At 38.6% G+C, this 12,229-nt stretch overlaps 1 protein-coding gene across 1 annotated transcript in view; it reads right to left on the reverse strand.

The window, feature by feature from the left end:
- The window catches only part of UNC5C (unc-5 netrin receptor C), a 400,199-nt gene that overhangs the window by 121,861 nt on the left and 266,109 nt on the right, over positions 1-12,229 (reverse strand). The gene's annotated exons all lie outside the window — the stretch shown is intronic.

Here is a 12,229-nt window from a genome sequence, read left to right on the forward strand (position 1 = left end):
AACTGTTCCTACTTTAAACTTCAATGGAAGCCTTTGGCAGTTCTTATTTTAACAATTAATAAAGTTCATTAATTGCTTTTTGTTAGGATTTTTTGATCATCAATTATGAAGATCACAGTTTTAAATCAAAAGAACCCCATTCTCTTGATTCTTATACCTACAGATTCCCTTATGTATATACATATTTTCCTCTTTTCTCACAATGGATACTACTGAAGCTCCAGTAACTCTGGAATCTTTTGATCAATACTCTAAGTGAGTTTCCGTTTCAAAGTGGAAAACAGAATGCTGGAATCTGTAAGGAAGAAACATAACTTCTTCAGGTGTTTCAAGTACAAGGCAGAGAAAAGAGAATTCAGAACAGTCCCAAGATACCAGTACATTTAATCATATGGCCATTCTTTAATTAGAAGACTAGTCATTTCCGTTCAAATATCCCAGGCATCTAATTATGTATTTATATAGATATAGTTGATACAGGAGTATGCAGCTGACTTTTACAAACTGTTGTTAGATGGGCACAAAAATGTTAGAAGCCAGTTTGTCATTTTGAACACATCAGAGGCACATACTTCAAGAGATAGGTTTAACTAAATCATCACTGAACACCATATAATTATTTTGTTTTAATGGCTTGGCTTTAAACTCTATATACATTTAGTCTAATTTCTAAAGTTAAAAAATTAATTTAGTCACAGAACTTTGAAGCAGCATTTTTTAAAAAAGCCTACAAAAATTTTATTTCATGCATGTACAGTTCAGTTCCTTCCAATAAAAAGTTAGTTATTAGAATTTTACCCAGTGAATTTTAATAAAAAATTAATGCCTCTGTTCTGTTATCCCAGGTCCATGATAAAGACATAAGAATCTGAAAGCAGCATTGCAGTGGATTGAACTAGCGAGTGGAAACCTGAAGACTCTAGAGCAGTGGTCCCTAACCTTTTTGACACTAGGGACTGGTTTCATGGCAGATAATTTTTCCACTGACCACTGGGGTGTGGCAAGGGGAGGATGGCTTTGGGATGAAACTGTTCCACCTCAGATCATCAGACATTAGTTTGATTCTCATAAGGAGTGTGCAACCTAGGTCCTTCGCATCTGTAGTTCACATAGGGTTCATGCTCCTATGAGAATCTAATGCCGCCACTGATCTGACAGGAGGCAGAGCTCAGGTGTTAATGCTCACTAGCCTGACACTCACCTCCTGCTGTGCGACCAGCTCCTAACAGACCACGGACCAGTACCAGTTCTCAGCCCAGGGGTTGGGACCCCTGCTCGCAAGGTATATCCCTAATAGAGCTCTACCAGAAAGCACCTGGAAAAAAATGCACTGAGAAAGGACTGCATTGTTACACACTTGCCATATTGTTGAATTTCTCAGCAGAAGAAAACCCTCAAGATTATAAGGGTTGTGAGAAAATTATAGATCTATGAGGGTCTGAGGCAAGACAAGAGACCTCCAAATGTGATAGAATTTCTATCAGAAAAATGCTTCTAATTTGATTGTCAAGACATTGAATATATTGTAGAAATGAACATTTGGGGCCGGGCACAGTGGCTTATGCCTGTAATCCCAGTACTTTGGGAGGCCAAGGCAGGTGAATCACCTGAGGTCAGGAGTTTGAGACCAGCCTGGCCAACATGGCGAAACCCAGTATCTACTAAAAATACAAAGATTAGCTAGGCATGGTGCGTGGGCCTGTAGTCCTAGCTACTTGGGAAGCTGAGGCATAAGAATTGCTTGAACCCAGGAGGCGGAGGTTGCAGCGAACCGAGACTGCACCACTGTACTCCAGCCTGGGTGAAGAGTGAGACCCCATCTCAACAACAACAACAACAACAAAAAGAAATGAACATTTGGAATCCACAGAGTTATCATAACTTTAAAGTTATCTAAACCATGTCATTGTCTTACATCCGAAAAACATGTTGACCAAATTACCTGGAGCCTCACAGCATAGTAATCAATGGCTGCCTTACAACCTGCTGATATGGATTTTCTACATTTTGCCACCCCACACATCCCCCTAACATCTCTTTTGGTTAATTCATACTCTTCCAATGGAAACATTAAGAATTTTCTCTTCTGATGTGGTGGCTTCTCTTGGTTTTTTGATCTGCACTGAGATAAAATTTGATGAAACACCGGATACCAATAAAAAGAGCAGCAGTGAATATCATTTATGGGCTAAAATGTTCTTGACAAAGTATATCTTGTTTGTAAAAAATGATTCTGAGGAACTTCTGCCTGATGTGGGGTTGGGCAAAGATATAATAACTGGAATGAGTTCTCAAATTAAATAACATACTGACTCACTCTGATTTAAATTAATCAAGATATCACAAAATGAGGGCTAAGAACAAGAAAAAGTAAGGCATATATGTATTTAAATAGAGCAATTTCATTTAACATTTATTCATTGTCTCCATATGGTAGACATTTTATTAGGTACTTAGGATGAAGATGTACAAGACACAGAAAGAAGACTAGAATGGTAATCTGAGGTGTGCTTATGAAAAGCCTTTCTGTCATGCTATGGAATGGCAAACCCTCAAAGGAGCGAGATCAGAGACCAAGGGTGTCTATCAGAGTGACTGATGGAGTGAGGCGGTGGTGAGGAGCCTGAAGTTAGTTAGGGACTCATTTGAATAAACCATGAGGGATGATGGGGTCCTGAACTCAGCTAGTGATAGTGGACAGGAAGAGGAGGAAGCCATTCTAGAAATAAATAGATCATACCTTGAAGAAGATGTAGGTATTTGGAGAGCGCCAGAAGGCAAGGATAATGTTATATTCTCAGCTACTGCATTGCTAACTTGGTACAAACACTGAGTGGCATAGTATCAAGATGGGCAGGGAAGCAGAAAGAAAGATAAATTCATTTTGGTACATGTCAGGTTTGGCATATCTATGAAACATTCAAACTGAAAATTATAGTAGTCTAGATCATGGTTCCTAAACCTCAACCCTATTAATTTTGGGGGCTGGGTAATTCTTTGTGGTACAGTTGTTCTTTGCATAGCAGGATGTTAGCAACATCCCTGGACTCTACCTGCTAGATGCCATTAGAACCCCATCCCAACCTTAATAAAATAAGTGCCTTCAGACAATGCCAAATGTCCCCTAAGGGGAAAAGTCACCCCCAGTTGAGAACCACAGGTCTAGGGCTTGGACAAGAAGGCCTGGTAGGATTTCTTGTGCTTCACCAACTAGGCAATCGTGGAAGCACTGGAAACAGATGGCATCAACAGGGAGAGACTGCAGCATAAAAAAAAGAGGACAGTGACATTCAAGAGGAAAAGCTGTCATCCAATGATATAGAGTGAACAAAGCGGTAGGAGAAAACCCAAGGAAGTTAGTGTCAGAGCAGCCAAGAGGAAAATAAAGTTTTAAAAAGTGGGGAGGTCAACAGGAGAAATGCAGTGAAGGACTCAGAAATACTCATAGGAGAGAAGTCATTGATCTGGGAAGTTTAGGAGTGACGGGGAGCAGAAAGAAAGCCGTGATGAGGAGTGGCCAGGAAGTGGGGAAATGACCATTCTGGGTAATGTAGGGGCGGAGGGAAAAGTTCTCCTTCGCCCTCTGAAGGTTCACTGGAAAATCAACTGAGTCACAAAAGGTAGATTAATCGGAGAGAAGACAGACACATTTTATTTAACATGTACACATGGGAGCCTTTGGAATGAAGACATAAAGATCCAGGGATAATTGTCCATTTTTATGCTTCCGTTCAACAAAGTCTGGACAGCCGTGTAGAAATATGATTGGACAAAAAGGATCTGACCTAATGTTAACAGACTGAGTGGAAAGGCCCAGCAAGACTGTGGGTCTAGATTCTTCCTGGCCTCTCTGAGCATTCATTCCTTCCTTCATCTGGGTGTCAGGCAGGACCCTCTCTGGAATGGGGGTCTTATGACCTATGATCACACAAGGTAGGTTAGATAAATTTTTATGGTCACTTTTTACACAAAACGGAGGATGGAAATTTAGAATAATATTTTTCAGTTTTGTGGCTGGTTTTGGACTAAGGGGGTTTCTATGACTCGCCTCGGGGGAAGAGGGATTTTCTTTTCCATGGCTGGCCTTGGGGAAGAATGGACTGAAAGACAGGAGGGCAGGAGAAGGTCAGAGAAAACTTTTGCTTCTGAGGCCTTCATTTTGGGGTATTGTTTTCTAAGTCCCAACAGTATCTACTACTCTTTTCCAAAATGTTAAGGTGACAGAAGTTAGTAGCACCATTAACGGGCAATGGGTTTGAGTGCAGCATGCTGTAATTCTTCTTAGAATATGGTGCAATTTTTGGCAGAGTTTTCTAATTCTTGTCATATAAAGGCACATTTTATGTAGACCCTTGTTTCCTAATTGGGAATGGCGACAGCTACAGGCATCTACTTCCAGAGACAGGTTTAACTAAACCATCACTGAATACCACAGAATTATTTTAAGGGTTTGGCTTTAAGCGCTCTATAAATTTTATCTAATTTCTAGCATGATCTCACATTTAACCCCCTACAAGGCAATACTTCTTCCTGAAAAACACTTTTAATTCCTGCTGTAAAACCTCCTCTCTGGCTTTCAGATTGTGTAATGAGCATAGGATATGTCGCAGCCATGCAGCACAGAAGCCGCTCATTTCAGCATGCCGCCTCACTACTCTGCGAGGGGAGGGTGGGTAAGATTTTAAGCATATCTTTTATCATTTGGAGAGATGTGATAGAAGGCAGGCCAGTTGCCTTGCAGGCAGAGTGAACACAAGGGTGACGAATGAATAAGAATGAAAAACGGACACTTGTCAGCTAGGAATTAGATGTAAAACAGAATGGTTCAGAATAATGTGGCCATTCCTGTCAGAAAGAAAAGATGAATTTCTGCCCTTGGAAGACCTTTAGGATTCTACATTCTGCTTTCTTTCCATTAGTTATAAGACTGCTACTAAAATAAGTATGAAGTCCTTTCATTAATAACCTAGATTACTTTCGCAAAGTCAACTTGGCATGCATCTAATTTAGTCATTGATTCTGCCAATTAAAAGCTATGGTCATATGTATGCATTCAGAGAGATGTTTACTTAAGAACATGAATATTGGCTTACTAAATCCATACACTGAAATCCAATTAGCAGATGTAGAATCAGACCTGACACAATATAGATTTCTATTTTCCATTTATACATAACCAAAGAAAGTCCCTTTGGACACACACATGTGCACACAAAGTCTCATTTTTTGGGGGTAGAATTTTGATGCTTTCAATGATTTTTTTTGCACAATATACTGTGGTTACAAATTAGCTGTGATGCAGAATACACGAATTCATGGCATTCTGCAAACATTACCTCTGCTTTTTGACAATGCGGTTAGCAGAAAAGAAGACTCACTGGGAGACAGATTTTCTGGTCTTCAGTTTCCATATTTACGAAATGAAAATGAATTACTGGATAATTCTGAAGGATGCTTTTGCTGTAAGGACATATTACTGAACAGACTGAGATTTTAAATATACATTTGATGGGGAGAAAGCTTATCCTCTGTGGAATAAGGTACTTCTTGGTTGCCATTATGTGTCCAACAGAAATAACAGAAGAAGTTGTTTCAAAAGTTAAGGAGTTGATGCATCTTTGAAGACAACAGCTTATAATATTCTCCTCAGAACAACTTTCACAGAACTTTTTGGACACTTGGATCTACAGGTGTGTGTAAGAGTTAGAAACTAGGGAGAGAAGTGGGTTACAGAAATTTGATATTTTAAAAAAATAGCAAATTCTTTGTATAAATCCTGGAGAGTAATATAATATAATCCACAAAAGCAGATGAAAATTCAGGCCCTGATGATTGTAAATGCACTAAGAATTATTTTGACAAAACTAATTTTCTGTCTTCACGGGACAGAGAGGATAGGGGAGGAAAATGCCTACCCAAAACAGTGTGGAAGAAAGCCCGTCATGCCAATGTGCATATTTGCAAAAGGGGCAGAACATCCTGCCTCTTCCCAGTGCCATCTCTTGAGCAACTTTGCCTGTCACTGTCTGAAAAGGGTGAGTGTGACCTATAATAGGAAAGTGGAGGCTCTATTATCATGGACCATACTAACATCTCTCCACCTTTGAGCCCTGCTGATTTTAGAAGACTAGGAGAAAATATCAGCAAAAGGATCTCCCCGTGGTAGCTAAGCAGGCAGGTTGTGGATACTATTGCCTTGAAGAAGATAAGCATGTTTTTATTCTAATTTAAAAATGATTTACATTTATTAAAAATATTTATTATCTCACCAAAGGTACTATGCAGAAAAATTTATTTATTAGAATAAAATGTTTTATTTTTTTCTATCCATCGTTAAGCATAGAATAACTTTTTTTAAGAAAACAAAATATTGGTGATGTGATAGACTGATATTATGAAGTAAGTAATTCTTCAATGGGTATTCTGCAATAGACTATTCTAGTAGAAATCTAAATCCTTAAATTCCACAGAATGATAAGATATAAATGATGTTACATTATTACCATTGTTCTTTTTTTAGACTTCATCAGGTTTTGTGAATATTAAAATAGATAATGAATCTGAAAAGTTTGGAAAATTATAAAGCACAACATATGTAATAAATTATTATAATTACATTTATTATTACTCAGAGAGTTCTGGCATGAAAGGTGATGACTCATCTGCATAAATTTTGTACACATCATTCTCACATACACTTTGGCCATAAGGTCCATAAACTATAGTATCTAATATTCCTTATTGTTCTTATGGAATTTCACGTTTATTGCTGTTTTTCAAACTGAGTGTCATGACCCTTGAGAGGGTTATAACATCTATTCTGTGGATTAAAACCTAGCATTAAAAAGTATGAAACTGAATAAACAGAAGTTATCAAGATATACGTAGTCTTATAGATGTGTATGTGTATGTACACTTGTATGTTTCTGTGTGTAAGGATGCGGGTATGTGTCTAGTGGATCATGATATCAACATATTTTTTACTGTAAGTCAAAAAGGTCTGAAAACCACTGGGTAGGCTAACACTGTGGCTGAGAACAAGGTTTTGGCATACACAACGCTGGGTTTAGGTCCTGACTCTACCACTTGACTATCCATTTGACCTTGAGCACATTGCTTAACCTCTTCCTGCCTTAGTTTCATCAGCTTATAAATGGGCATAATTTCACAGGGTTATATAGGAAGGGTCACCTATAAAATTCTAAGCACATGCCTAGCATATAGTAAGTGCCCAAAAGATAATAATCCCCCACTCTACTTTTTCCCCAAAGTAATAATAAATTTTATTAGGCTATACATTTACTGTTATCACTACTAATCAAAATAAACATGACCAAGTGAGACAAAGCAATTGGGAGGGCTAATAATTGAAGGTGATGTTTCATAAAGAGATATGCAGGTATTACCCTGCTGTGCTTGATTAAACTGCAGATTCCACACTCAGGTTGGGCCCTGGGAATCTACAGTTTTAACAAACTCCACAGGTGTGTTTTCTGCATAGCACTAAAATCTGAGAAGGACTGGTTGATGAATTGATTCATTGATTATGGAACACCAAGATATGCATGGCACTGTGGGCACTGTAGGAGGCTGTGGGGAGCCACCCAGATCTGCTTCTGCACCGTGGCTTTAAATGCCTGGTTTACAGTGGGTCCCTGTTGGTGTTTCCACAGTGTCCCAGAGCTCACTTTTGTACCAGCTGATGGCTGACATTGTCTAGCACAGGACTTGAGTTTCATATGTCTGCAGGGGCCATTCAGGTAACAAATGGGAGAAAGCTAGGCATAAGATTTTTTTTCTTGAAACATGACACATACCTGGGTTGTCTTTTGTTTTCTAACTTTTAATGGAGACGTGGGTACAAAAACAATCAATCAGCTTCCTCTTTACTCTTGTTACTTAGCTCTGGCTGCATGTTGCCAATAGGAATGCAGGCTCAATGGGCCACAGACCCCAAATTTGATGACTAACAGAAGTTGGTAATGTGGAGTTTTATGAGATTTTTTTTTCTAACTGTATATGTTGTCAGGTACTTAAAACTTTATCAAAATACTTGTATGGGCCAACATTTTGAGGACTAAACCAAAAAAGTGGGATGCCATATTGGGCCTGTAGACTGCTACTTTGAGACCAATGGTCCAGTTTCTTGTGGCCTCTCTCTCACCTCAGAGAAAATCCCCAGAGCCTTTTGCTTCTGACTTTCAGACACTTAACTAAGAAAGCCAACAAGAGATGTTGGTGAGTAAAGTTGTTTTTGTTAGTAGGATTGCATACATAACATTTCTTAAATTAGTATTTTATAATTATTCACTTATATTCATTTACTTACTTTCAGAAGGAATGTTAGGCAATAAATGTGGGCACTTCAGAAGATTAGTTAACATTTTTAATAAATGTAAACCAATAGCACCTGAGTTAGGAAAAGAAAAAGCTTCTTGATGGCTGAAAAGACACTTTGCAGTCATTTCTGTAACTCTTGATGATTACTTAGAATAAAAATGTCTCTACATTCTTTTTGGAACCAATGTTGTCATTTCTACAATTGCTCTGAAGAAAAACCTGAAGCTCTTTCAGGTAAAGCAGGAAGAAGTTAAGAGTGGTTATGATCTTAATTATTGTTCTTTAGAGTAGGAATGGCAAATATTTGGAACCACTGCATTCCTTTCCAGCTCATGTGTCTATACCTAACTGATCATGATATTCTTTTCTTCAGAGTCTGGATTTAGCTTCAGGATCTGCTCCAACACAGGACTCTGGGAGGCCACAGCGGAGCAGGCAAGATGCAATGAATCTGCATCCTCAGCCTAGAGTTCACTGCACAGGAACTCCTGATATGGAATGTGTCTGCACAGTTATGGCCATGTTTCTATCCGATATCAGGTCACTGCTTAGTTTTACTTCAAAAAACAAACTTAATCCCAGCCTTGAATGCTACATTTTAAAGTTTTAAAAATTCTTTGAGATCAAATAAATCTTGGTGCTTGGTGCTGAGTACATAGTAGCTCCTTAGTAGATGCTGAGTTAAATTCAATTCCCAAAATAATCTGGCAATTCCCTTTACTGAAGGCCTGGAAACAATTTCCCTTATGAGATATAAATATAAAATGTCTTACAAGTCACAAAGTCCAACCCCCTCACTTTACAGCTTATATAAGTAGAACTGTGAGAGGCTAACTCACTTGTTCAAGCTCACCAGCTATTTAGAAGTGGATTACTCCATGATGTGAATTTGCTGGAAAATGGTTGCTGCATAGCAGTTGTATTTGTTTCCAGTGGAAATTTCCACAAACTTCCTGGCTTAAAACAACAGAAATATATTCACTTGTAGTTCTAAAGGCCAAATATTTGAAATCAGTTTCACTGAGCCATAATCAAAGGGACAGCAGGACTATGAGCTCCCTCTGGAGGTTCTTAGGGAGAGACCATGACTTGCCTCTCCTAGATCCAGTGGCTGATGGCATTCCTTGGCTTGTGGCTACATCCCTCTAATCTCTACCTCTGTAGTTACACTGCATTCTCTTCTTCATTCTGTGTCAATCTCCCTTTGTCCTTCTCTTACAAGGCATTTGCAATGACCTTTAAAGCCTACCTGGGCAATCTAGGAAAATCTCTCCATCTCAAGATCCTTAACCGAATCTGCAAAGATCCTGTTTCCACATAAGGTAATATTTACAAATTCCAGAGATTAGGACCTGATGCCTTTGGGGGTCATTATCTATCCTACTGTGGTGGTTACAAGCATGGAACCTGGATCTGCTCTGCCATAGTTTAATCCTAGTTCTGTACTTACTGACGTTGCTATGTTTTCATTTCTTCATCCATAAAATGAAGATAATTCTAGTACATATTGTATAAGATTACTGTGACGATTTTAAAAGGTAATATACATAGCAAACTTAGGACAGTGCAGTTACATAAAGAGTCCTCTGTCAGCTTAAGGAGATTTTGGGCTGAGACAATGGGGTTTGCTAGATATACAATCATGACATCTGCAAACAGGGACAATCTGACTTCCTCTTTTCCTAATTGAATACCCTTTATTTCCTTCTCCTGCCTAATTGCCCTGGCCAGAACTTCCAACACTATGTTGAATAGGAGTGGTGAGAGAGGGCATCCTTGTCTTGTGCCAGTTTTCAAAGGGAATGCTTCCAGTTTTTGTCCATTCGGTATGATATTGGCTGTGGGTTTGTCATAGATGGCTCTTATTATTTTGAGATACGTCCCATCAATACCTAATTTATTGAGAGTTTTTAGCATGAAGGGTTGTTGAATTTATCAAAGGCCTTTTCTGCATCTATTGAGATAATCGTGTGGTTTTTGTCTTTGGTTCTGTTTATATGCTGGATTACATTTATTGATTTGCGTATGTTGAACCAGCCTTGCATCCCAGGGATGAAGCCCACTTGATCGTGGTGGATAAGCTTTTTGATGTGCTGCTGGATTCAGTTTGCCAGTATTTTATTGAGGATTTTTGCATTAATGTTCATCAAGGATATTGGTCTAAAATTCTCTTTTTTGGTTGTGTCTCTGCCAGGCTTTGGTATCAGGATGATGCTGGCCTCATAAAATGAGTTAGGGAGGATTCCCTCTTTTTCTATTGATTGGAATAGTTTCAGAAGGAATGGTACCAGCTCCTCCTTGTACCTGTGGTAGAATTCGGCTGTGAATCCATCTGGTCCTGGACTTTTTTTGGTTGGTAAGCTATTGGTTATTGCCACAATTTCAGAGCCTGTTATTGGTCTATTCAGAGATTCAACTTCTTCCTGGTTTAGTCTTGGGAGGGTGTATTTGTCGAGGAATTTATCCATTTCTTCTAGATTTTCTAGTTTATTTGCGTAGAGGTGTTTGTAGTATTCTCTGATGGTAGTTTGTATTTCTGTGGGATCGGTGGTGATATCCCCTTTATCATTTTTTATTGCATCTATTTGATTCTTCTCTCTTTTCTTCCTTATTAGTCTTGCTAGTGGTCTATCAATTTTGTTGATCTTTTCAAAAAACCAGCTCCTGGGGTTCATTAATTTTTTTAAGGGTTTTTTGTGTCTCTATTTCCTTCAGTTCTGCTCTGATTTTAGTTATTTCTTGCCTTCTGCTAGCTTTTGAATGTGTTTGCTCTTGCTTTTCTAGTTCTTTTAATTGTGATATTAGGGTGTCAATTTTGGATCTTTCCTTATATGGAACCAAAAAAGAGCCCGCATCGCCAAGTCAATCCTAAGCCAAAAGAACAAAGCCAGAGGCATCACGCTACCTGACTTCAAACTATACTACAAGGCTACAGTAACCAAAACAGCATGGTACTGGTACCAAAACAGAGATATAGATCAATGGAACAGAACAGAGCCCTCAGAAATAATGCTGCATATCTACAACTATCTGATCTTTGACAAACCTGACAAAAATAAGCAATAGGGAAAGGATTCCCTATTTAATAAATGGTGCTGGGAAAACTGGCTAGCCATATGTAGAAAGCTGAAACTGGATCCCTTCCTTACACCTTATACAAAAATTAATTCAAGATGGATTAAAGACTTACATGTTAGACCTAAAACCATAAAAACCCTAGAAGAAAACCTAGGCAATACCATTCAGGACATAGGCATGGGCAAGGACTTCATGTCTAAAACACCAAAAGCAATGGCAACAAAAGCCAAAATTGACAAATGGGATCTAATTAAACTAAAGAGCTTCTGCACAGCAAAAGAAACTACTATGAGAATGAACAGGCAACCTACAAAATGGGAGAAAATTTTCACAACCTACTCATCTGACAAAGGGCTAATATCCAGAATCTACAATGAGCTCAAACAAATTTACAAGAAAAAAACAAACAACCCCATCAACAAGTGGGCAAAGGATATGAACAGACACTTCTCAAAAGAAGACATTTATGCAGCCAAAAAACACATGAAAAAATGCTCATCATCACTGGCCATCAGAGAAATGCAAATCAAAACCACAGTGAGATACCATCTCACACCAGTTAGAATGGTGATCATTAAAAAGTCAGGAAACAACAGGTGCTGGAGAGGATGTGGAGAAGTAGAAACGCTTTTATACTGTTGGTGGGACTGTAAACTAGTTCAACCATTGTGGAAGTCAGTGTGGCAATTCCTCAGGGATCTAGAACTAGAAATACCGTTTGATCCAGCCATCCCGTTACTGGGTATATACCCAAAGGACTATAAATCATGCTGCTATAAAGATACATGCACACATATGTTTATTGCGGCAC

This window comes from Nomascus leucogenys, chromosome 9 (genome assembly GCF_006542625.1).
Source record: "Nomascus leucogenys isolate Asia chromosome 9, Asia_NLE_v1, whole genome shotgun sequence".
Taxonomy (NCBI): Eukaryota; Metazoa; Chordata; class Mammalia; order Primates; family Hylobatidae; genus Nomascus; species Nomascus leucogenys.